Source organism: Schistocerca cancellata, chromosome 1 (assembly GCF_023864275.1).
Source record: "Schistocerca cancellata isolate TAMUIC-IGC-003103 chromosome 1, iqSchCanc2.1, whole genome shotgun sequence".
NCBI lineage: Eukaryota > Metazoa > Arthropoda > Insecta > Orthoptera > Acrididae > Schistocerca > Schistocerca cancellata.
The window spans coordinates 978,150,699-978,177,446 of NC_064626.1; the positions used below are offsets into that span (position 1 = coordinate 978,150,699).

Genomic DNA, 26,748 nt, shown 5'->3' on the forward strand with positions numbered 1-26,748 from the left:
TAACGCCGAATGTAATAGAAAGCAAACACCCTACTACAAAGTGGCGCGCTGTGTGGCAGGCAGTGTATGCCACCACCCTTGATACTGACGTGAAGTCTGCATGGTACGTAACTATTAATGGGAAACAGTTGTTCCAGTCCAGCCTACATCACATCCACCTCGCCGAGTCACCCTTGTGTGCCAAATGCCAAGTGATTGACACGGATGAACATCGTTTCGAATGCGGGTCGGCAAAGGTCGTTTGGTATTTGGTGCGTCATATATTGGCATTTCTCACACGCACGACTCCCTTTTCCCCGATAAGATTTATTTCCAAAGAGCAAAAACCACCTCTGTGACGTGGATCAGCGGCCACGCTGTTCACTACCTATTCGGTAATGGCATAAAGACAGTACCCGATTTTTGGTATTACCTCAACGAACGACATTATGCGATCGTCAAGAACCCTAAATATACGCAATATTTTTCTAATTTTCTTTGGAGCGCATTCCATAATCCGCCTCGCAGCTGGATTATCGATGACATGAGAAGATAGCCATAGCACCTCTTCGCAGTTCCTTTTTTTTTTCTGAGATTGAACAAACAACGGAAACAACACAGCAACGAAACGGCAGTCATTGAAAAATTCGCAGCGGGCTATAGTATGGAGCATCCTTTCTCGTAACGGGACGACTTCCTATTATTCTGTTTACGTAGCCGAAGAGGAACGGCCTTCCTTTTATCCATTTGTATAAATATAGAATAAAATAAAAATTAAAAAAAGCAGAAAACAAACCTTCCAAAATCCTTTTTCCTTTTTTTCATTTTTGTTAAAAAAGTGGGTAGGATAGCTGGCTATTAAAAACAAAAAGTTGCGTCAGTGATTAGAGAAATTTTTATGTTTGGGCGGTGGTTCGCGACTCGCCAGTACGCACATTTTGTTTCCTAACATTTGGGTATTTATTAGGTTCTTTTACCTTATTATTAGTTTAATGTAAGTACATACTATAATTTCCGACTTTATGTAAATATAAGTTCACCTATCTTTGGGTGTTCGATTGGCTTGATCTACAGGACACCTTGCGCTACTTATGTAAAGGCATTTTGCTCCTTCTTCTTTTACGCTTCGTAGTTGACGTGTTGCAAAGATTCTGCTACTGGGTAGGAACAATGATCAAGTAAGACTGACCTTAGAGTTTTACTAAAATGTTGGAATGATGAAATAATGTTTATCTTATGTGAAGAAGTATTGCAAATTAGTATCGCGCTGTTTGTTATGGAACTTTTATAAGCCTGTGTCCTTATTGATTGGACATGGTACTTTCCTTTTCGTGGACGATGGAGGAAATGTGCGTTTTAATAGAGCTAACGTGGGAATTTTACACTCGCCCGTTTAGTAAACAGTGCGATTTACGAACTTCGTGCAACTGCCGCCGAAGTGCGTTGCGATCGTGTGTACCAAGTTGGGGCCCACGTACCTTATGCACAAGTCTACATCTACTTCTACATCTACATCGCATCATTTCTGAGCGTTCAGCACCACCTTCAACTTAGCACGCTCAACGTTGACGTTCGACAGCACGGTCCGTGTGCCGACGGCTTTAGACTGCGGTACCACGATGACCAGGCTACATTACAGTGTCACGTGGGAAGTTTGAACTTATCCCTTGTGGGGATCTAATAGCCATTAAACCGAGCTCTTGACAGTGGCGTTCAGACATGTGAGCTGGGGTTGGCTTCGCGAAGGCAGGAGCTGCCGCAATTACGCTTGCCTATTGAGGACGTGCGCCGTGGGGAAGCCCTCCACGTCCACGCCGCTGGTCACGCACGGCGGCGGCGCTAGTTGCGGCGGCCGGCCGGCAGACGGCGCTGGCGGCGGCCTCGCCGTCGCAGTGTGGCGCGGGCGCGCGTCCTGTCCGGTCTGTTGTGGTGGCTGTGCGAGCGGCGCTCCGTAGCGTAGCGTAGCGTGCGCCCCTACTGTGCGGTGCGGGTCGCCGAGTGACATGCCACGGGCTGCGCAGACGTCGCCGTCGCAGGCCCCCGCGCTCAGCTGAGCCGCTGCTCAAGGGTAAGCGCGTTTGCCAGCAGACTTGCGCCTCCTTTTGTGACGAGTACGTCGCAAGTCCTTCATCCGCGGTACAACACCACCTGTTCTAGTTTCTTTCTTTTTTTCTCGTTTCTTTTCTTTTCCTGTTTCATCTGTAAGCAGCTTAGAGATAATGGGCAGGACACTGGTCAACGTATGTTTTTGCCAGCACAGTGAGCAGTTCATAATGTATGGCGAACGCAGCAAACAGAAATTCCGGTGATCGTAACAATATTTAATCGAAAGAGATAACCAGTTTTCACCAATAATGGTCACCTTCACACCAATCTGGAAGACTCAAGAGAGTCTGCATGTGTGTGTGAATACAGTACATCCTGATTAGAAGGTTTTGACAATAGCATGTACTTATAATGGGAAAACTACATCAGCAGTAAAGTGATACAGTCGTAGGACAACATACTTGTGACAATATAACTGTATATAAAACGTCATAAAAATCTTTCAGAATCTGTCAAAATTAAGGAACAAGAAATCTAAGGATCTTTGCCTCTGTGTGTCGCCCGCTACTTACTCACTTGACAAATGCGTTTGTGTCAAAGGAAGAACAAGAATGATAGGTATTTTTATGTCATAAGACGATATTATTCTGATCATCAAGTGGAAGCTTTTTCATCTGTTACGTTTACGTAAAATACGTGGAATAACAAGAAATGAGGAGGTTCTTTGCGGACTCATCGAGGAGAGGAACACGTGGGAGACATGGGCACGAAAAAAGAGGCAAGACCATACGGCATGTTTTAAGACATCAAGGAATAAATAAAATGAAGACAGGTACAAATACTACAGTTTCCAACATCTATATCACAGTGGCTCTGTGACGATATCACATTTAATAACATTAAACATTCTCAAAGAAAGGACAAAAATATCTAGCAGAATAACATTGTTGAGGCATTATAGCAGAATGGAGAGAAAAAGTAGGATGATGTAGGAGTGCATAAGCTCACATCATTTCCACTACGTTACTGTTAATGAGATGAGATGATAAACTGAACTTTGGATGGCACTGTTACGACGAGTGTTTGTAGTAATGGCGCCAGTAGGTTCCATTTAATTGGAAAGAGTGTACCTCAGTACTTTTAAACAGAGCGAACACAAAATAAGTTTTTGTTCTACCTCTATAATCACGCCAAGCCTGACAAAACCATCAGGTATCGAGGCAGCTTGAATGTCATGGCGACTGATGTAGTTGGTCATTGTTTCAATTTAACAACTAAGCTTGGCGCAATTGTCGCTTACTTTCGTCATTGTTTCAGTTTAACACCTAAGCTTGGTGCAACTGATACTTACTTTCTAAAGAGCTAATTTTAACCTGGCTTCGCATGTGTAGCGAATTTTCCATTTGCTTTTCGTTGGACGCTATTCGCAGCATATGATGTTCATCGTGTAAAATAATATGTGTATATATGTAAACTAAGTGACAAATTTATGATATGCTGAGAATTTAGTGTTTCGCTATCATCATGTTTCACTTTAGCTACACTTTTTATTTCAGCTACAATAAGTCTTTAGTTGTCGTTTTATTTTTAGTCTTGGCTCCAGATTCTATAATAGAAAGTAGTCGAATATAGTGCTTTGCAGATGACAAACATCTTAAGTAATATCTCCGTAATACATGCTATTTTAAAAATAGTAAGTGTTTGTCAGAACACCGTTTTGTTATTTATCGTACTATTATTTCCTCTTTGTTTGAGTAACGACGTTAACTTATAAGGGGATAGGTAGGTGTGTGTACCCTTTGTACCAAATGGAGAACAAAAGTAGGTCATTTACACTTTCGTATAAGGCTTAGATTCTCTCGTCGAAGATCGTTAGAACCATCTGCTATCGCTGTGACAGAGGCTTAAATGTCTCTAAAAGTAGCCAGACGTCTTTAGCTGTGCCGAATTGTAACGCCATTCTCTGCCACATTGACATACCGCATGTGTTATGTCATGGACATGGAAGAGACCGTTGCTTACCAGTACGTATCGCGGGATTGATTCGCAAGGCTGAGGAGAATGACAATTGTTTTGAGAATATTTGCTCCTTACGACAGCGTTAAGTTACTCAAAGTACTGCTGATTTCATAAGCTCCTTATGAACAATATGTATTAGTAATTCCGGTCTCTGTTTACTAGTAATTCCGATCTCTTTGTGTTAGTTATATGTGTAACTGGTGTACTTAACTATGAAAACGGTGCATCGAATGCAGTATTTTTCTTCTGTGTTGTTGCACATTGACATGAAACGAATCGCGAAGTTGTGTGACAGAGCCGGTTCATCTCCTAAATCTCCCCTAGAGAGCAAGGGAAACGTAGAGTTTATCGTCAGATGAATGAAGGTCGTCGATGCCTCGTACACAGAGACATTGCCATAGTTCTCATCAGCAGCGTGGGGTCGCTTCGAGAGTCACTGCTCTCCACGACCTAACGAGTTGGGCATAAAGATGGGTTAAGCTCGGAAGAACCGAGCGTAAGTGAGAGACATAACAGTGGTAGCAGATTTAGAAGGAACTACGTAACTGATACAGGAATGTTGGATTGTCTGACATCTGAGAACATAAAATCCGATATCGGTGGCCTGCCATTTGTTCTACAGAACTGTACACTATAGAAATTTAGTTCTGTAGACTGCGCTACACAGTATAACTTTTCAGTGAGATATATAATAATCAGCAGTAGTTTTTCGTATGTTTAGCTTTCTCGGATAGTTAGAGCTATCATTTATGCTTGCAAAACAATACAAATCTACCTAGAAAAAGAGAAACTTGCTGAATTACTAACGAACTACTAGCCTAAACATTTATTGTATGAGAATGGCTCAAATGGAAAGTGGTACAATAAATAGTTCAAGATCAATGCCAACTGCGTCTTATCCAGAACCACTCAACATTCAAGAGGGAACTCAAAACTTACATATTAGGGACGGTATAGCCACCATTGCTGTGCCCCTCTCATCTCTTTCTTTCTTCTCTCCATCATAGCTTCGAATTTTACCATTCTATTTCTCTTCCTCTAACCTAACTACCTCTTCTATATCTCTTTCACACCATTCTATCGTATTATGTCTCTGCTCGATGAGAATAACTCACAAGCTGCAAGAACATAACGAGAAAATTCTCAACTAGCAATAGGACTGACATTCATAAAACAAAAATATGTTTACTTTCATATACTTAGTCATTACTATTATTATTATTATTATTATTATTATTCTTGATTGTTATAATTATTTTTTTGATTGTTATTATTATCATTGTACTACTGTTATAATCTCTATTTTTCTTCTTTAACATTAATACTGTATAACACGTTACGTTCTGTACAAACTGAAATTCGTTCAATCTGAGTATGCCTGGTTAAGTGTAAGAGAAGGCCTGAAAGCCCTAATCTTGCCAGGTAAAATAAATGCATAAATAAATAAATAAATAAAAGTTTCCTTTCATTTTTGGCATGTTTCGTAGGCTCACAGGTCACATGATACTACCTCAACGAATGTAAACGAATAATCCTGATTTTCTGTTATCCGTACGATAGTTATCGGGTCTATATCACACAGAATAACGGCCGTGAGACTATGGGATCGATACCAGACAGGAGCTCTTAAGATTTTCAGGTTGGAATGTAATTAAGATATCTCAAAAATTTCTACTACTATCCTAGAAAACACAAAACGTTTACTATTCTAAACGAAAACTGTGGCAGTTCAATAATCACACTACCTTTGCTTTTATCTTGTGTTTACTGCAGATGTATATATGGCATGAAATTAATAATCGCTAAGACAAGTCGTAGCATTGCCAATGCCGTACAAGCCACGTAATTAGTCATCTCCATGAAGAATTATAGCATTAATAACGCTATACATATCCCAAATAATACTGGTCTCCTTTACGTTTTCCGCTACTGTTTAATGGGATGCGATTGTATATTTAATTTAAAATATTCGAATATGACTTTTGGAAAAACTTGGTTCCCCCATTTGCGTATAGCTATACAACATACTAGGTTTGCGTCTTAAACACTGTATCTGCTAGCACAGAAATAAAAGTGACCAAGAGAAGCTCACGGTAAAATTCAAGTTATACAAAACTACGGCAAGAGTTTACGCCTTCACTGAGAGTCGTGGTTTGAAATAACGTAAACCATATTTATTTAGACCGCGAAGCCTACTGCACAAAGTTTACATAATGCATCGCTAACTTTTAAACCACTCTCGAAATTAATAAACAGATGAATTCACAATCAGCAGTGTTCCGGTTCAAGTAATCGGAATCTCATACCTGTTTCACAGTTTAAAGAAACGGCATGATAAATCCCTTACCATATACCACTTACAGTATTCAGTCCCAGTTGGTTTACTGGAAATAATAAAGCAGATTGTAGTAGTGCAACAACAGATACGGAAAACGCTCTAGATGTCAGTGTCTCTTGGGGGAAAAAGGTAAGAATAACTTTTAGCTGAAGGAATGGACTACGAACGGGCTTGGAAAGTTATCTGAATGAGGGAAATCAAGCAAGATACATGTCACGGGACTGGACTTGGGGTCTGCGTTGTTGAACTTGTACATGGAAAAATGAAAGATACCGTAGGACCATTATAGAGGGCGACCAGTGTTGTAGGAGTGATCACATCAAGGAAGGCATCAGGAGCGAATCTGCACAGACAAATAGAACATTCTTCAACAAGTGAACACGCTCTCTACCATGCACTTCACAGTAGTGTGTACTGTGTGTATGTGAATATAGATTGTATGAAATGTTTAGATTTTACAAGACAGCAGCTTGTCAGAGGACGCATTACATGGGAAAAGTGAAGAACGTTCGTATTCGGTTGTTCGAGATTAAGGGAGGAATTTAATATAAATTTTAGAGTATGAGACGAATCAGATTATTGGGAAGTAGTTGCCGGAAGAAGGAACAGGTTAGGTGGAGCATTTCCTAGGATAGCCAGGGCAATTAATACAGAATATAACATTGTAGGGATAACTCGAGTTAGGAGAAAAGTTTGCGTCATGTAGTATAATGAAAAAGCAGTGGCGCGTAAGAGAGGTGCTTAATCGGAAAGATTATTAATACACCATAGGGACCATACAAACAACCTCCTCTACTACTGCTGCTGCTAGTACTACTATTACTACTACTACTAATAATAATAATACTAATACTAGTAATAATAATAATAATAATAATAATCAAGCGTTGTGTTATAGTAATGAACAACAATAATACATATTCTGTAATCACATGGTAATGCACAAAAAATCGGGACTTGTGTCTGTACTACTTACTGGAGAAGTCTAGATTAAGTTCGTTATGATACAACGGAATCCTCAAAGAATTCATAAGGAAGTATCTTTTGTACAACTTAAAGTAAAAGTATTTTATAGATGTGTACAGGTACGTCACTACCTGCCAATCCCAGGTATGGTAAGATATCTCAGAAAGCGAATTTAGGCTATCAAAGATTTGTTGGCTCGCGTCCCAAAGTAGGAAAACCTGTAAATTCTAACCGATTATGTCAATGGTCTTCATTATTTCCCTAGCCATCTTTCAGCTGCAGTTACTTATACTGACGACCACATAATTACTCGTATACTTGTAGACAGTCAATAAAATTATTTTGTGTCTGTGATCGCATTGTCGGTATGTAAGACTTCCGACGTTTCGGCCCCTACTGCAAGTGACTACATTGTCAATGTGTAAAACTTATTCAGCCACTTGCAGTAGTGGCCGAAACGTTGGAAGTCCTACACATTGACAATGCGATCACAGACCCAAACTAATTTTGATTGTGACAGTGGCCTCGGAAGCTTACGTTACTGCTATACTTGTAGATGTTGCTTTGTCAGTGCGTACCTTGGTCTCCAAAGTAGGGCGAGCACTTTTGGGAAAGCGACACTGTAAAACGGAAACGAAAAACGAAAGAAATAACGAGAGAATATTTCTGTTCATATACAGTCTCTGTAGCTTTATCGGAAACTAGTCACTGCAATAAATTCTGATTTGGGAGCGTAACCGTGGAATGCAGTCGGTATGTTAGGCGACAAAGGGTGAGGTGGTCGTCCGCATGATACGGTTCGGCTCGGCCCTCGGCGCGGCGGCAGCGAACTGGCGTGCCATCGGCAGCATGCAGTTTATTGACTGGGAGTGTTACGGCTTCCTGGCACGGAACTCTGTTTTTCGAGCGTCGATAGCATGCGCGACATTCAGAAATGCCGTTTACAGAGATATCTCGTGAGTTGGACTGCGCTGGGCTCCGCGTATCTTATGGTAGGGTTTGTTGACATTCTCTTCGGTGGCACTATTTTTTTCTCTTTATCAGATCTGTGTCCTTTCTCCCTGTCTCCAACGGGAGTACCTATTATAGTTTGTTAGAAAAAAGAATGCGAGACTGAGGCAGACATCGAACAGAACTCTTCTAAATATATATTAATTTACTTGAAATATACGTCCAGTATAGAGGCGGGTAAATTACGGAACTAGTTCATTGATGACCGGTTATTTTTTGGATCCTTTAACATTTTTCCTCACACCATATCTGTTTCATCTAATTTTTATGCCGTGTAGGTTTACAGAAATGTCAAAAGGGAAAACTAGAAGTAGTGTTCCCAATAACAGAGTCGCACAAAAATTCATTAGCTTCGTGGGAAGAGAGAAACAGTTTTGAGATACAACAACAAACTGTTCTGTATACACATGTTCTAGGTCAGTATCTGTTGCAGGTTCCGCCTTACTTGAAACAGATTCTGCACATCTTCTGCGTCACAGGATAAGATACAATTTCCGCGTTTTTTATGGGGTGACCGCCGATCCCTCCTCTACGTATTCCCATGCATTAATTTTAAAAAGAAAATTCGTTATATACTTCTAATGACATGTTTAAATCCTCTCGTCACACGTATTCCATTAAGAAAGAAGAACTATACAACGGATATCACGACAGGCACGGTGAATATTCAGATGTAAGACAAATTGTCACTCGGTGACATTAATTCACAGTATCAAAGATGAACAAATCATCTCTTAAGGTATGCAGTTTAGAACCCATTACTGCACATGTATTTCTTGTTTTTATCCACACTGCCACCTGTCAAAATACAGAAAGCAAAGAGCTTGCTGTAGAAGACGTTTGTTTCACAGTTCCGAAGATGAAGACGTGTTTATTGCTCTTAAGCTATTCATTTTGGAGCTCGTGTTTACCAGAACACCGGCCGCAGTGGCCGAACGGTTCTAGGCCCTCCCGTCTGGAACCACGCGACCGCTACGGTTGCAGGTTCGAATCCTGCCTCGGGCATGGATGTGTGTGATCTCCTTAGGTTAGTTTGGTTTAAGTAGTTCTAAAATCTAGGGGATTCATGACCTCAGATGTTAAGTCCCATTGTGCTCACAGCCATTTGAACCATTTTACTAGATTTTGCTTCGAATGATCGTCCCTATCATATACCTGAGTATCGACCATTTCTCCTGGGACGCAAGAGATAGGTAATAAAAAAGTCGACATTAAAATTTTTGAAATTTTGGATAAATGTCGTTTATCCGTCGAACTTAAGCTTCAGTATTATGACGAATTATGACGACGTCTTGCCACAGTATTTCGGTTGACAACAATTCAGCCATCCGGAAGTGCATGTATGTGTGTGTGTGTGTGTGTGTGTGTGTGTGTGTGTGTGTGTGTGTGTGTGTTATACAGGAGATTGCTGGTGCACGTTGCTAAGTTTTACTAAAACCAGTTGCAGAGGCGTATCTCCACAGATTACGGCTTCATGAGCGTCTTCTGTCGAATTTAACGCCCTCCTAGAATACTGCTCCATCTAAGACCGGCAGGCGCAGGCGTAATGGTAATACAGCATACGTGCCCCCTGCCAGAGTGAGGGCCCACGTGCTTAAAATTCAAGTGTCAACATAATAAAATCATTTGTCGCTACACGTGTCTTTAGTCTAGAAATGTTTTCTTTCTCGAGATATGAAAAAAATCACCGGGATCCACTGCCAAATATGTATCCACAGACTGGTTGATAACTGGATCTCAGACGGATTTTGTAGAGGCAACGATTTCCATAGCAGAATAAACTGCTCGGCCATGGCTGACTTACTGGACTGCAAAAGACTAGTGTGGATATCATGTTCAACGCAAGTGTCCCATGTGCTGTGGAACTACGTAGTTGTCGAATTGAGGAAACGAATGGACTCCACGTAGTCCGACTGCTCTCTAATCAGATGATTATCAGCTGTATAATGGAGGCTGAAAAGTGAAAATAGTATAGGGCACTGCTTTGACAAAGACATCTAATTTCATTTTCAAATTTTATTTTTAACAGCCCATAAAATATGTAGATCGAAAATTCAACCTTGTCATTGATTAATAGTTTTTATGGAAGCTAAATTCGAAGTTATGGGCAAGCGTGTCCAAAAGTGAGTTCCTGTCATTCTGGTCTTCTTGTTTTAAATTTAATTTATGATTATAATGAAGTTATAAATTATTCAACATAGATGCAAAACGGCTCATGCCAAGCAGGCCAGATTTCTAGAACTATTTGAAACTGAGCAAGAAACGGCGAATGCAATGAACGAAAGGAGCCCTATCTCGGTAATGTACGAAATTGGTGGAACCTGAACCAGGAACGAGGGAGCACCTGTCAAAGAACAAGACCAGTCGAATGAGTCCAAGGTGCAAACGAGACCGACCTTAAGGGAAGGCTGGACGAAACGTCGTTCCTCAGTCCTTCCACTCAGTTCAGTAAATGGCTCTTTGGCACCCTTTCCTACGCTACCGGTCCACCTTTAGTCCGTTCCTCACAATCAAAGACTAGCGAAAGTGGCGGACTATTTGAGCTAATAAAGAGTACTGTCAATATGGAAGAAAAGCAAATATTAAAGCTAAACGGTCCTTTGATTGACTGATAATTAGAGATGGATCAGAGTTTCTGACTCAGAAAGCCTGGGGAAAAATTGGCGAAAACCTTTCCTGTTATTTCCTTACTTTGTTTTAAGGAAACAACAGAATCCTACATCTGGATGAGCAGGCTGAGATTTTTAACATCGTCTTCCGAATGGTAGTCCAGTCTGTTACCACTGTGCGAACTCGCTTTCTAGTCCTGTCAAGATATTTTGGTTTTTTACAAGTAACGTCTCGTTGACAGAATTCTGATAGTATTTAAACAACTACCTGTCATAAATCTGATTTTGTGTTCCATTTACTTTCATCAATCTACAAGGAATAGGGCGTGGCCGTATAGTGTAGCGCACAGCACTCTCGCTTCTGGGACAAGGAGGTTAGACAGTTCTGGATTGAATCTTTGCGGCGGAATAACGATACTAGGTTTTTTACACTGGCCAGCTTGAATGTGGTTTACAGGCGGTCTCCACCGCTCGCACTGGGGTGATCACCAACAACTGCTTTCGAAAATACGATACAGAAGAATAGAAGTACCATAACACACGGAACAAAGGATTCATTCCTTAAATTTCCCTTTCTCAGGTGAACTAACGACAGCGCCGACAGGGTCACTCTGCCAAGAAGTAAAATAAAATACACTTGCCAAATTATGAAAACATCGGACCTCGTATGACGGAATTAACGTTATGAAAGAAAAGTTTAGGTGGAAGACGACGGAAGGAAGGAAGGAAGGAAGATTTTGGTTAAGTGTCCTGTCGGACGACGTGGTCCTTAGCAACAGAGCTCACGTTCAGGTTCAGAAGGTTGGTAATGAATATCGGTGGTGCGTTTTTCAGTGAAACCATCCCGACATTCACCTCCGTTGGATTAAGGAAAACACAGAAAATTTAAATTTAGATGGTATGACAGGGGTTTGAACCTTACTCCTTCGGAATAAGAGCCTGTTGTGGTAACCTCTGTACACAGTCGCACGGTTTACATTGCGAAATACATGATAGGCGTCTCTGATGCACTACTACAGAATTCAAACCAATTAACTTGTTATTTTCTTTGACTGCTTTCAGAAATGATTTTAAAAATTTCGCAGTCCAGAACGAAAGTTGAGAATGATTTCGACGTCTGCACATTGAGCAGAACCGTACCAGCATTTAGTGATGAGTGGTACAGAGGACAGGAGAAGACGCTCACAACTGTTGGGAATGGTCAGTCTCAAATAAAGATTAGCCAGTCAGACGAAAGCAAACATGAAGGTGAAAGTACAGTCAGTATGCCTCATCGACTTTGCAGCGAGCAACGTACAAAACGAATTCGAACCGAACATCTCGGGATGTCTACTGTTTGCATCACACTGTGACTTTTTGGCTAGTAGGCCTACTGGCCATGCTACTAGGATAATGGTTTGTATATGCGGACAGGAAACGATCGTTTGGGACAAGAAACATAATTTTGTTTTGCTAAAGGCGGACTCCGGCAACGGCCTTCCCGCAGTGGATACACCGGTTCCCGTGAGATCACCGAAGTTAAGCGCAGTCGGGAGTGGTCGGCCTTTGGATGGGTGACCATACAGGCCGCGATGCGCTGTTGCCATTTTTTCGGGGTGCACTCAGCCTCGTGATGCCAATTGAGGAGCTACTCTACCGAATAGTAGCGGCTTCGGTCAAGAATACCATCATAACGACCGAGAGAGCGGTGTGATGACCCCACGCCCCTCCTATCCGCATCCTCCACTGAGGATGACACGGCGGTCAGATGGTCCCGGTAGGCCACTCGTGGCCTGAAGACGGAGTGCTTAAAGGCGGATTCCGCCCAAAAACAATTGTATTGTTAGTGCTAACACAGACAAAAGAGCTTCAACCTCAAGATGATTAATTTGTCGGCAGTGTTGGATCCACACTGTATCACTATGTCGACTGAGGGCATTGCTGTGTCGACGGCATGCCGCATTGAGCTGAAGGCTGCTGTGGTGTCACGCAACATACGATGTTGACTTATACTATGCAGAAGGTACTTAGGGTTGAAGAAACTGCCTTCGTTCAACGTGCCTCCAATTTGGCACATCCTACAAACGATTGTAGTAGGCTACATACATAGACGTAATAAGAACTCCTCTAATACTACTGCCTATACGGCATCAGGGAATCTAGGTTAAGAGTTCCACGACCCTGTACCAATACCGTATGTTACCTTATGTGGTTTCAACATGAAGTGCCACCAGCACACTTCTCACTCGGTGTTAGGGACCATATTGATGTACACTTTGAGCAACAAAGGATTAGTCATCTTGGCTCTGTTCCAAGACCAGATTAGTCAATAGATTGGATGACTACTTTTTGGAGTATGTCGAAAGACAAGTTTACGAGACCGCACTGACACATGGCCTCGGTTGCTAGGATTGCTAAGTTCTTGGAGTTATTTAGCGTGTAAGAAAGTCGATGGTGCATCGCTGTACAGTCTGTGGTGATAATGACGGTTGATCTTTCGAAAAGTACGTGAGAGGGACAGTTCTGCATCTGTTACGTACCCTATTGCTCACTAACCGAAGTGACTGAATGCACTGTGAGAAGACTGTACGTGTTTCATCTGAGGGCTGTTTCATTCATCAAAATCATCTACATCATACTCCGCAACCCACCTAATGGTGTGTGGTGGAGGGTAATTTTTGTACCACTAACTGAGCCCCTCGTCCATATTCCAGTCGCGAATAGCGCGTCGGAAGAATGATTGTTTGTCAGTAGGCCTTTGTATTGGCTCTAATTTCTCGATTTTCTTCTCTGGTCATTACGGGAGACGTATGTGGATGGGGAGGGGGGGGGGGGGTGGAAGTAATATATTGTCCGATTCTTCCCGGAAAGTGCTCTCTCGAAATTTCAATAGCAAATCTCTCCGTGATGCACAACGCCTCTCTTATAATGTCTGCCAACGGAGTTTGTTGACCATAACGCTGACGTGCCGACTAAACAATTCCGTGACGAAACGTGCCGCTCTTCTTCGAATCTTTTCCGTCTGCTCCGTCAGTCCCATTTGATATATAGGATAGATGAAGAATGCTCAAGAGTCAGTCGAACAAGTTACTTATAAGCCACTTCCTTCGTAGATGAATCACATTCCCTTAAGATTCCTCACATGAAGCTGTGTCTGGCATCTGATTTTCCCACTATTTGTTTTATGTGGTTATTATACCTAAAGTCGCTCTGGATAGTTACTCCCAGATATTTTACGGCAGAAACTAGTTCTAGTAGTTTGTCATCAGTAGTGTAGCTGTGCAGTTCTGGATTTCTTGTCCTATGTATGCGCAATATATAACATTTATTTATGTTCAGGGTCAACTGCCAGAGCCTGCACCATTCATCAATTCTCTTCAGTTCATTCAGCAATACATTACTACTTCTGGCGTTGCTACTTTTTCATAGACAACTGCATCATCTACAAACTGCTGTAGAGAGCATCCGACGCTTTCTAGTCAATTTCGCAAAACCGAATTCAGTATTTCGGCCTTCTCTCTGTTACCTTCCGTTTCGGAGCCAGTGCAGTCACTGAGTGAATGAGTTGATGATTTTGGTCGACTTACTGATTTTACATACGACCGAAACCTCTTGGGGTTTAAACTCATATCGGCTGACAAAGATTTACTTTCAAAGTCATTGAACGCTTCTCTCATTGCTCACCTTACTCTCATTTTCGCTTCGTTCAGCTTTTGTTTATCACCTGAGTGTTTACTTCTCTTGAATCTGAGATGAAGTTGTCATTGTTTACGAAGCAGCTTTCTAGCACGGCTATTAAACAATGGTGGGTCTTTTCCATGCGTTAAGACCTTACTCGGAACACACTTGCCTAGAGCATATTGCACGATGCTTTTGAATCTTTTCCATTTATTCTCAGCATCTTCTTCCTCAACACCGAATATTTGATGCTGATTGTTCAGATACTCGGAAATTTGTATCCTGCCACTCTTGCTAAGAAAAAAGTATCTTTCTAACCATTCTTAATGTTAGTTGTCAGACCCGTTTTCATAGATGCTATCACAGTCTTGTGATCAATGGTACCTTCATCTGCGTTAACTGATTCGATAAGTTCAGATGTCTTTGTTGGCAGTAGGTCTATGACGTTACCCTCAATAGCTTGTTCTCTAACTATCCGCTCAAAGTAATTTTCGGACAAGACATCCATAACAACGTCGCACGAATCCCTGTCTCTGGCACCACTTTTGACATCATGACACCCCAATCTAAACCCGGCAAGTTGAAGTAACTCCCTATTACAACAGCATGAACAGGAAAATTACTCCGTGTTTTGTGTTCTACGTTTTGATAATTGCATATTACAGGCATTCTCAGCGTCGTAATAGTTTTTCACATAGAAACAAGGGTATTAAGTGTCACAAACCGAGTAAATCATAATTAAATTGCTACTGTGTAACGAGCCACCGGAGACCACGGGTCGCTTATACCAAAATACTCAGAAATATGGTTCAAATGGCTCTGAGCACTGTGGGACTTAACTTTTGAGGTCATCAGTCTCCTAGAACTTAGAACTACTTAACCCTAACTAACCTAAGGACATCACACACATCCATGCCCGACGCAGGATTCGAACCTGCAACCGCAGCTGTCGCGCGGTTCCATACTGAAACGCCTAGAGCCGCTCGGCCACCCCGGCCAGCCATACTCAGAAATACTGTGAAAAGTGAAGTGATGACAATTTCTGCAGGACCTGGCCATCATTTTACAGGACAACTCTCAAGCACGTAAAGCGCAGGCTGTTACTGATTTGTTTGACTGGTGGGGCTGCTAAGTGCTATACCACCTACTGCACTCCTCTGACTTAAGCTCTCGTAAGGTCAACTCGATTTCTAAACTGAAGGAAACAGTTCACGGCATTCGCTTCAGAACTGTTACAAATTCGTCGGACAATAGACCACATCGCTCAAACTGTCAACGTAACTGCCTCTGCTGAGAGTATCCTACGACTTCCACATCACTGGCAACGGGTTTTACACAATGCTGGTGACTACTTTGAAGGTCAGTATCTATTTTGTACGAGCCGTATGTTAATAGTTGCCACTGTTAAGGTTCCAACCCTCACATTTCGACGTACACTTGAATGAGAAGCGTAACTTAGTCTCACATGTCTCTCAGATATGCCAAAAAGCTGCCAAAGTTTTGCACAAATTAGCAAGACTGGGCACAATTGGATTTAAGATTCCACTGCAACTGTTTAGACTGTCACAATGAGACACTCATTGCTGTCGTAGCATTTGCAGCCAGTTTCTTGGCATTCAGACTGCGATGCAATAGACACAGTTCACTCATAAGGCGTACAGAGAGCTGCATGCTGCACAGGCTCACGGTAGCTTTCGGGACAACAACGGTGGAAGCACTATTAGTCGTACTAGACGCGTGTCATTAGTTTCGCCCTACTGAAAAAAAAACACATTTATGCTGATGATCTCAAATTGCATCCAAGTCCAAAACCAATCAACTGGAAGACAGCTACCGAGATATTCGATACCGAGCTGTGTGCACTATCCAAATGGGCAAAGAACGTAGGCTCAGACCTCAACGCAACCAAAAGCCAAGTGGCCCTGCTAGGCCATATTAGGTTAATTAGCACAAAGTATCGAGAATCCCTATCATCTTTAATCTTAAACGGTGCTGTTATCTCTTCTCACCATCAGCGAAGAATCTGTGGGTACTAACAGAGGAAAAGCTGGATTGGGACTGAGCACAAAGCCGCATTGTACAAGAAGGCATCAGCATCCCTCCATGCCCCACTAAAATATTAAGAGCTCTTCCCTTTCGACCAGAAAAAGAAATCACTACAAAGGCTTATACAGCGGCATTATCTTGTAAGATCTTCCTCAGTAAAGCTGTGTCCGAATTGGTGAACAACTGCTTTCCATGTATCTGAGTCGTTCGACACTTTGATGATATTTCATCATTCTTGGCTAAATGCAGACAAGTGCAGATACTTCCTTGCATTCTGTGTCCTCTACAGTCTTATCAACGTAAATTGGCTCTCGTATCTCTTCTCGGCCTTAACGCTCTTGCTTGCACGTCATAGCTGGAATACTCGTTCCCAGCACAGCAAAATTCTCTCTGTCCCAATGAATCACTCAGCCAGTCGTTGGCCGGAACCTGACTGGAATGACCTCCCTTGTAATATTAGATACCTGAATAACACCTCCAGCTTCAAAAGACGGTTTACGACAAATCTTCTGAAGCTACAATAACGTCATACCTTTGTGAGACCTGAGATTGTCCAGGCGTATACAACTTCCAAATAACTTCCGGGAATTCAGCCAGGTAACACTTTCAGCAACCGTCGATATTTCGGCGGGAGAACACCCCTCCATTTTCAAGGCTACTGTCGAAATATCGGCGGTCGCTGAAAGTGTTACCTGGATGAATTCCCGGAAATTATTTGGGCGTCATACCTTTGTCCCACTACTCACCCGTTACCCCATTACATCTCTCTTTCGAACCAGACCTCCCTCATTTTCTCATGCTCACAACTGGTGCACATCACCTAAATTTCTGTGCCTCATACCTCGAAGGAAATTGTTTTGATACCCCCATAAGTACATTATATATCTGCTAAATTACAATCGCAATCACGGTTCCACAACTCCAACAACGTGTTGGGAAAAATTTCGAGGAAACGCTCTAGTCAGCAATGTGCAACTCAATTTAGCACATTCAACCGTGAAGTCAGGCTCTGAATATGCCTGTTGCCTAATGAGCGCGTTGTAGGATGAAGAAAAAAGGAATAGTCACAGAAGGTTGTCTAAAGAGTAGTCTACAGGACTGCGTTAGTACGCTTCATTCGAGGCAGACGAAAGTGGGAAAGCTGTTTACATTTTCGATGAAAAAGTCTAGTTGATGGGCAACCCGACAATTTGAAATGCTACCTGTGAAACAACGGTGCTTGTTGTGGAAGCGACTGTACGCGAAGCCATACGAAGTGCAGCTGCTCCTGATGGTAAAGGCTGCGGAACACATGCTAACACGGCAACAAGTTCTGGGGCAGCGGCTGCACGACTGGCCGGGCAACAGGGCAAGGGCCGCCGCCTTCACCCCCCTCTGCACCCCCCTCCACCCGCTCACACACACCACACCAATCACCCATACGTTTGAAAACATCCTGAATATGCACACCATATATGTGCGACGTTATTTGTAGATGACCCAATACCATTAAGGACTACAATTGTGTACATTTGGTGGGCGTTTTTTGCTAAACCTAGCAGGAATCGCTTACATTTTAAAAGATGATGTTACTTTCAAACTGTCAGTGATGTTAACTGGTGCCGAGGAAGAACATCGGCTTTGAGTATCCCCCATCCCCCACCGCTACTCCTATTTCGACATCACAGTATTTTTTCCGTTTGACCTTCATCCTAATTAGGGTATTTATTCTTCTACTGAGAGCGACACGGCTTTACAATGAAGCAAAAAATGCACTCAATGACTTGGTACAACACATCGTCGAATAACACCTTGCTTGCAACACATATGTAATCCCATTATTATTGTTCCACGTTCTATCAATTCAACGAAGTGACAAAGAAAACAAAGACGTAAAATAAACTCCATTTTCATTGTTTAGGTTCAAATGGCTCTGAGCACTTTGGGACTTAACTGCTGAGGTCATCAGTCCCCGAGAACTTAGAACTACTTAAACCAACTAACCTAAGGACATCACACACACCCATGCCCGAGGCAGGATTCGAACCTGCGACCGTAGCGGTCGCGCGCTTCCAGACTGTAGCGCCTAGAACTACTCGGTCACTCTTTCAAAAAATGGTTCAAAAAATGGCTCTGAGCACTATGGGACTCAACTTCTGAGGTCATTAGTCCCCTAGAACTTAGAACTAGTTAAACCTAACTAACCTAAGGACATCACAAACATCCATGTCCGAGGCAGGATTCGAACCTGCGACCGTCGGTCACTCTTTGTTTAGGCTCACATGGCAAAACTACAGTGGCATCAACCAGCGGTTCAAAATAAGTATCTACTTCCAGCGCTTTTCAATTCGAATCTGACAGCTTCCTCAATCCTTTTCCTTTTAAATGCCCTCTATTTTTCCATTCCTCTACTTCCTTCAGAGTACAGTTCGCGATCACTCTCATTGGCGGTGACCCAAAGACCGATGGACCTGGAAGTTTTATTATCAAAAATTATTATTGTTATTATTATTATCATTATTATTACAGACGGCCCTAAATCCATAAAATTCTGACAATATTAGCGTTGTCTCTACCGTCTCTCTGAAAACTGCTAGGGTAGCTAGTGAAATTTCATTATCGTTATCATAAAATATGACGTGTAGCCGTACGACGTGTGTTACGAAAATCCGTATTCCGAGATTTCAGTATCCAAACATTTTCTGGAACTTCCTACTATTGGACGTGTAGATTCTGACAGAGAACTCTTTCTATAAATCATGAAAAATCAATTCTCCTATATCTGATTGCGATTTTTAAAATATTCTCCAACGTCTCCTAACAAACATACTGTAATATTCCTGCACGCAAAAGACAACTTACCTCGTCTTGCCGCTGCAATTGCGTGAATATTCTCCATCCAGCAACGTGCTAAAATAATTCAAAAGAAATACTGAGATCCACGCAGAGAGATCCATTCAGAGTGCAATGTATGGTGTCAACCACTGATGCAACTACTGCCCTTTTTTCATAGAAATTAAATGATCGGTACGAGTTGGGCCAACAAGTCTTATGCGGTGTAAAAAATGAAACGAACTAATAAAAACTTTTAATTTACTGTATTCTGAAAATTGACGATTCAAACGCTGACAAACTTTATTCAGACGTGTTTTTTCTTCGATAGTTTGATTAGCAAAACTTTTAATTATTCCATAATGTATTTAATCAATAATTACGTATTTGGTCACATATACCTTCAGTGTATGCGTACACAACTCTGCCAAAATCTCTCCAGTGCGCAAGCAAGCAACAACTACTCGCAGCAACAAAAACCAATTACCAAAAATCCTCGATTAATACAAAAATCTCCTCTCGGGCTTCTAGCAAGGTCAGGGCAGGATGACACCTATCCTGACGCGGCTTCTCTCCACGCCAAGTTGCTTACTCTCACCAACAATTCGCTCGCTACCACTTGCGAGAATAATATCTCAGACTCAGAGTTTGTGTATGCACGCAACAGCAGAATCAGTAAACGACTTTCCAAAAAACGATACGAGCGTTCAACTTCAGGACAAACAGGTGTTACCTATGGCTAAAAATTGTGCAGCTCACGAAATGAACGACTAGCCAGAAGCAATTCCCAAGGTACAGTGAAAGTCGTCGTCAGCTGAGCAAACAGTCCTAGGAGCGATCCGAATCGATAAATATAAACACACATATGGTCGATCGGTCTGTTATCAGTGGCATGTGTCGAAGGGTTTAGAGAAAAGCGAGAGCTGTCGGACAAGTGCATAGCCGCGGTAATTATGGTCACTTTCGCGGCAGTGGAATGGCGCACGTGACAATCCCGCGTTGGCGGCATCCTCCGCGAGAGTAAGTTGCAGAAGTGGTCTTCACCCTTTCCCCCGTAGTGATAGCCTGGTTCGGCGGTGAACGGTCGTCCCCCTTCAACCGGCACGTAGGGTCTTAATTGGATCGGGCAGAAAGGCGAAAGAGAGGGGTTAGAATCAGAACCAAAGCCTCGTGCGAGTTTTGCTCTTCACGATGGGACGATTAGGGCGTTGGGGATGTCTGTGGACTTGCCGGCCGGTAGATAGTTTCTGGGCGCCGGTTCGACATGCTTACGAAAAGGTGGGTGCTGCCAGTTATTCAGATGGGAACAGTGATTCAGCCTCCATCGGAGCCTCTGTTCGAGAATGTTCAACCTCCGCCAGCTGTTTAGTGAGAGTATCTCTGGCGTTGGTGGGAGCCAGAGGTGGCATAACAGATGAAAGTAGTTCCACCTCCAACGGCTCCCAACGCTAATCACTGGTGCCCCTCCGTTGACGTCATGCACTCCGTACTTCGCAACCTAAAACATTTGCCACCTCCCAATCTACTTGTATTCTCCCGGGGTTGTGGTTGAAAATGCGAACTCATACGTGGGAGCCCACGCAGTAATAATCCTGTGTGCTTTGATGGTGAACGCAGTGGTAGCGTGTGAGCGTCTGTGTCCGTCCAAGCCGGCCGAAGTGGCCGAGAGGTTCTAGGCGCTACAGTCTGGAGCCGCGCGACCGCTACGGTCGCCGGTTCGAATCCTGCCTCGGGCATGGGTGTGTGTGATGTCCTTAGGTTAGTTAGGTTTAAGTAGTTCTAAGCTATAGGGGACTGATGACCTCAGCAGTTAAGTCCCATAGTGCTCAGAGCCATTTAAACCATTTTTTTTGTCCGTTTAAAATTTCAACCAGACTACATCCATTTTCGAGTGGTAGACCATTAGGTTGCAAGGAAACTGACGAATACTTCCCCGAAGACAGATATCGTCATTATGTAGCGCATTGGTGTTTTGAAGATCCTGATCTTCCGCTCGGCTTCCGCATTGGACGCTAGGTGGAAAGGAACGGTTGTCAGGCACTCAATACCGCTTCGTTTACGAAAATAAAAAATGTGAAAAGTTGACGCTTGTGTGGAAGGTGCCCCCCCCCCCCCCTTTTGCAAATAGGAGTGTGACGGCACAAATGGTAGCTGCTTTGGTTGTGCCAGGCACCTATACAACCCCTGCCATATACGGAAAGTGGAGATCATATCAACAGTCACATCGAGCCTCAAAATGGTCCTAAATAATCAATATGCGCTTTTGCAGAGGTCTGGGCTCAGGGCCTGGTCAAAGGATGTAACGCTGCACAGGGCTGATTGATTGCGGGTGCAAGCCTTGCAGTTCAGGACCACCTGGTTTTTGGTGGCGTCAACAGCATTCCAGTTGGCTGTATACTGTACATTCCCCAATGAGCAGTGTGGAGGAACTTCAGTACGCGGGAGCAGAAAGAAACCGCCCAGCAGTCAGATTCGTCCATGGCTGACAATGAGACACCGTCATCTGCATTTAGCCGGTGTCTTAATGTGTTAGAGGAAAATACGGGTGCCACGCCGGTTCTACGCCTTTGCGGAGGCGCTTCGGCCAACCGCGCTCTGTAGCAGACAACCTGCGGAGCAGCGGATCGCAGCCTATTTCTGTTCACGCACCATAACTGGGAATTCGTCGATGGTGTTTAAGGCAAAACACAGCGCTTCACGTATGTCTAACTCTGCATCTGAACCACCATACAAGTGGAGAAGTGAGTCCGCATTTGCGAGTGGTGGTCTGTTGGTGGATCCCGTGGTTACAGTTACTAAGAAACAACTTTCCGAAGTCTTATTGAGATGTTTCGAGTGAGGACCGAATATCCAAATGTGGGATTGTGATCGGTTATCAGGTCCAACTTACTGCCGTAGATATGCGTCAAATTTCTTTCCGCCCTGTCTGACAACCAATGTCTCTTTCTCTGTATGCGAGTAATTTTCCATTCCCACATTTAATGAATTAGACTTAAATACGGTGGACTATGCTATACAGTCGGTGTGTTTGTGGGCCATCACCGAATCAATGCCACAATCTGGTACATCGGTGGCAAGTTTTAATCATGAGCCCGGTTTGATCGATGCTAAACAAAGAGCCGACCTAAGTTGCAAGACAACATTCTGGCACGCGTCTAGCTATACTAGTTGACTTTCTTTCGTAAACAACTGACTCAGGGAGTAGGGTATCTGAACTGCACTGGAAATTGATTTCCCATAATAACCAACTTTGCCCAAGTACGACTGTAGTTCACTGAATTTCTTAGGAGATTGTAAATTATTGATGGTGTCCACATGACCCTGTGGTGTTTGAGCCCTTCTTTAGTTAGTACACGTCCTAGGTACTTCACTCCTGACTCAAAGTAACTACATTTCTCAAGGCGACAATGCTGACTACGGGCTTCAAGCTGTTCAAACAACGTCTGTATATTTTACAGATATGTTCCCACATAAACCAGGTGATTAGCAATTCTATATCTCTGGGAAATTGCAAGAGCGCTTCCCCTAATCGCAGTCTTTTGTAATGATATACGTCAAATGTCGTATTGGTCACTACACATTTTTTGTGTGCTCATCTACAGGCAACTGAAAATAGGTCAGCGAGATCTGTCTTGGAAAACAGCTAATTTTCCAGCAATTCTTTAGGCCTCGGAACGGGTTGCACATATGCACAAATTATGTTCGGCGTTAATGGTGTTACGCAAAAACAGTCTCCTCCCCTCCGGGGGTTGCCGTTTTAATTCACGAAATAACAAATACACCAGCATGCCTCTTAACTGTTTCGATGTCTACCTTTAGTCCGATCTGAAAGGGAACTCAAAACACTGGACCAGCACTCAAGAATGGATCGCACTTCTGTACGCGGTCTCCTTTACAGCTGAGCAACACTTTCCAAAAATTCTCCCAGCAAACCGAAGCTGACCACTCGACATCGAACGCGTTCAATTTTATATCGCTTTGCAACGTTACGCCTAGATATTTAATGGACGTGACTGCATCAAGCAGCATACTACTAATGCTGTATTCCATCAGTGCGCGATTGTTTTTCCTACTCGTCTGGATTAACACGTATTTTTCTATTTTTAATGTAAGCTGTCACTCATCGCACAACCTATAAATTCTGTGTGTGTTATGTTGTATCCTCGCACAGTCACTGGACGATCATTCGCTCCCGTGCACCACAGCGTCGTCAGCAAACAGCCACAGATTGCTGCTCACTCTGTTCGTCAGATCGTGTATGTATATAGAGAATAACAGCCGACCCATCGCACTTCCCTGGGGTATTCCTGATGATAAACTTGTCTCTGATGAACAATCGCCGTACAGTACAGGCCGGGGAGGCCGAGCGGTTCTAGGCGCTACAGTCTGGAACCGCGCGACCGCTACGGTCGCAGGTTCGAATCCTGCCTCGGGCATGGATGTGTGTGATGTCCTTAGGTTAGTTAGGTTTAAGTAGTTCTAAGTTCTAGGGGACTGATGACCTCAGAAGTTAAGTCCCATAGTGCTCAGAGCCATTTGAACCGTCTATCAATTAAGACAACATCGAACCACTCACACATCTAGGAGACTAATCCATAAGCTCGCACCTTCATTAATAGTCTGCTGAGAGGCACCCTGTCAAACGCTTTCGAGAAATCTAGGAATATGGAAACTGGCAGTTGCCACTCAACCATGGTTCACAGCATATCATTTGAGAAAAGGGAAAGCTGAGTTTCGCAAGAGCGATGCTTTCTAAATCTGTACTGATTTGTGGACAAAAGCTTTCCCATCTTAAGGAAATTTATTATGTTCGAATTCACAATATGTTAAAGAACTGCCCGATGTTATGAATGTTGTTCTGCAACTTCGAGGGTCCGTTCATTTTCCCTTCTTATATACAGGAACCATGTGTTTCTCAGTTGCTTCGATCTATGCGCTGAGCGAGAGATTCGCGATAAGTGCAAGCTAAGTAAGGGGACAAAGCCAGGGAGTACTCTCTGTAGAACCGCATTGCGATTCCATCCGGACATGGCGGTTTCCTTGTTTTCAGCTCCGTCCCTTGCTTCTCTACACTAGGGATGCCTATTACTATGCCATGCATGTGAGAGCCTGTGAATAGGTCAAACGACGGTAGGTTTGCACGATCCTTCAGCGTTAATCATTTCTTAAATGCAAAATCTAACACTTTAACTTTCATTTTGCTGTCTTTTGTTGTATGATAATGGTGAACGAGTCACTGGTTAGAAGCGTTCGAACCACTTGGCTTATTTCTCTACGACCTAGATTTGGCCAGTGTCGGAGCTGGTCGTTTCCGCTGGTATCTGTAATGAAAGGACACACGGACGACTCGACAGGTCGGTTTACTGAAAATCGACGCATGCGAATGTATGTCTTATCGAGCGTAGCTTTCACAATCCAGCTCAAAAAAGTGCTATGTAGCGCCCCCTAATACAAAGAGGTTTATCTGTTTTGGACATGAACCACTGTGGCTCCGAATTAATTATTTGAAGGCGGTGTTTAGAAGGAACAGATATTTAGTCCGTGATATTAAGTCAGCTCTGTCGAGGAAATTAAAACGGGATGCCGTTCAACCAAGCCAGGAGGACAATCACATAGTGCGGTTTCCGTTCTGTGGTGAAATAATCAGTAATGATCAGTAATAAACAGGCGAGGAATCGACTAGTCTTCCGGCCACTCAGGAAAGTCAAAGAAATGGCGTGACCTGTTAAAGATAAAACTGGACTGAGAGTACCAGGTATTTCTGATACTGCCTGCAGATGTGGCAGAAGTTTAACCAACCTATAGGGGCGACTGGCTAGGGCTGCGTTAAACAGCATCGCCAACTGAAGTACAGATATCTTGAAAAATTAGCGGTTGCCTAACACAGTCCAATAAATAAACACAAGATTGAATTTGAATAGACAAGTATTCCAGCTAACGCTTTGAATCGCTAGGGAGCAGGAACATAGGATTAACTGGTAAGGTGCGAGTTCATGAAAATCACAAATTGCACTGAAACGTCCCCTTAGAACAATTATACACGACTGTGCTTAAACTGACACACAATATTTTTTTTAGCGCAACGCAAACTGACTTTCAAAAATCCCTACAAAAGAATGGCCCTGACTAACATTAATCTATACCTTTCACAAATCACTTACCTCACCAAAAATCTCCGTTACTCGAACTACTGCAATACAGCGAGCGCCACTACTGCCAGCTAAATAAAAGATTCAAACTACGGAAGGCACTAACTACTGATAGGCATAGTTAGCAAATGAAAGATTTTAATAGAGAACAAACAATGTATTTACGTTAATAGCGTTGAAAAAGCATAATATACATAGCAGTTCATAATATCCATTCTGTACTCAAAAATCCGCCATCTCATTTCCCACATCCACCACTGCTGGCGGCTCACCTCCAACTGCGCAACGCTATGCGCTGTTCACATCCAGCTGCCGCTGCCCAACACTACAATGGCAGACAACAATGCAAACTAGCCACAGACTGCACACAGCACAGCCAGCGATTTTCATACCGAGCGCTACGTAACGTTGCCGATAAGAAAACATAAACAGCCTACTTACAGCACAAACAGTGTTAGTAGTTTATCATAAAATTTGAGTACATAGAATATCTAAAAAATACATTTCAACATTTATAAGAGGAACATATTTAATAAACAATGAAGACCCCAAGTGGTGAATTGAGGAAATTTAGTAACTACCACTTGTCACAATTTTGATGCATTGACGTAGAGAGCCGACTACAGCCTTGGATAGTAATAAAGGTTTGTCAGAATGACAAATGATGCAGACCTATGACAGAGGGAGACACAGTAATTAAAACAAAGGAAAACAGTTACATCGTTAAAACACGAAGTTACAGAACGAGTAAGCTTACAGGGGAGACGTTATAACATGATCTCCAGCTGAGGTGGTAAGTGAAAACATTACACACAGCAACCGAAGCAGCGAAGATGAACTCCCTAGTAAAATATTAACTTTTACGAGCAGAAAAGGTAAATATTCAGCGTCAGTTTTCGAATGAGATCCGAAGCAGACTCAGCATGAAGTTCTCACAGAATGAACATTCTTCTGCAATCATCTTGGAGTAACGGAGTCGTAGGCTTGAATGTCCTGTGTCAAACTTAATGCGCTTAGGCTAACATCCTTCTCAAGGTGCTCTATTAAGTTAACAGTCAGACCTGGACTTAGGAATGCATCAGAAGTAGAAAGGCGCCAAGAAGAAGTTGCTCACTAT

The 26,748-nt window shown here is 42.9% G+C and overlaps 1 protein-coding gene across 1 annotated transcript in view; it reads left to right on the plus strand.

The window, feature by feature from the left end:
* Window positions 1-1,882: 1,882 nt before the first annotated feature.
* LOC126088454 (discoidin domain-containing receptor 2-like) overlaps window positions 1,883-26,748 on the plus strand; it is a 764,950-nt gene continuing 740,084 nt past the window's right edge. The window contains exon 1 of the mRNA XM_049906599.1: window positions 1,883-2,047. The gene's annotated coding sequence lies outside the window, so the exon portion shown is untranslated. The remainder of the gene's footprint in view (window positions 2,048-26,748) is intronic.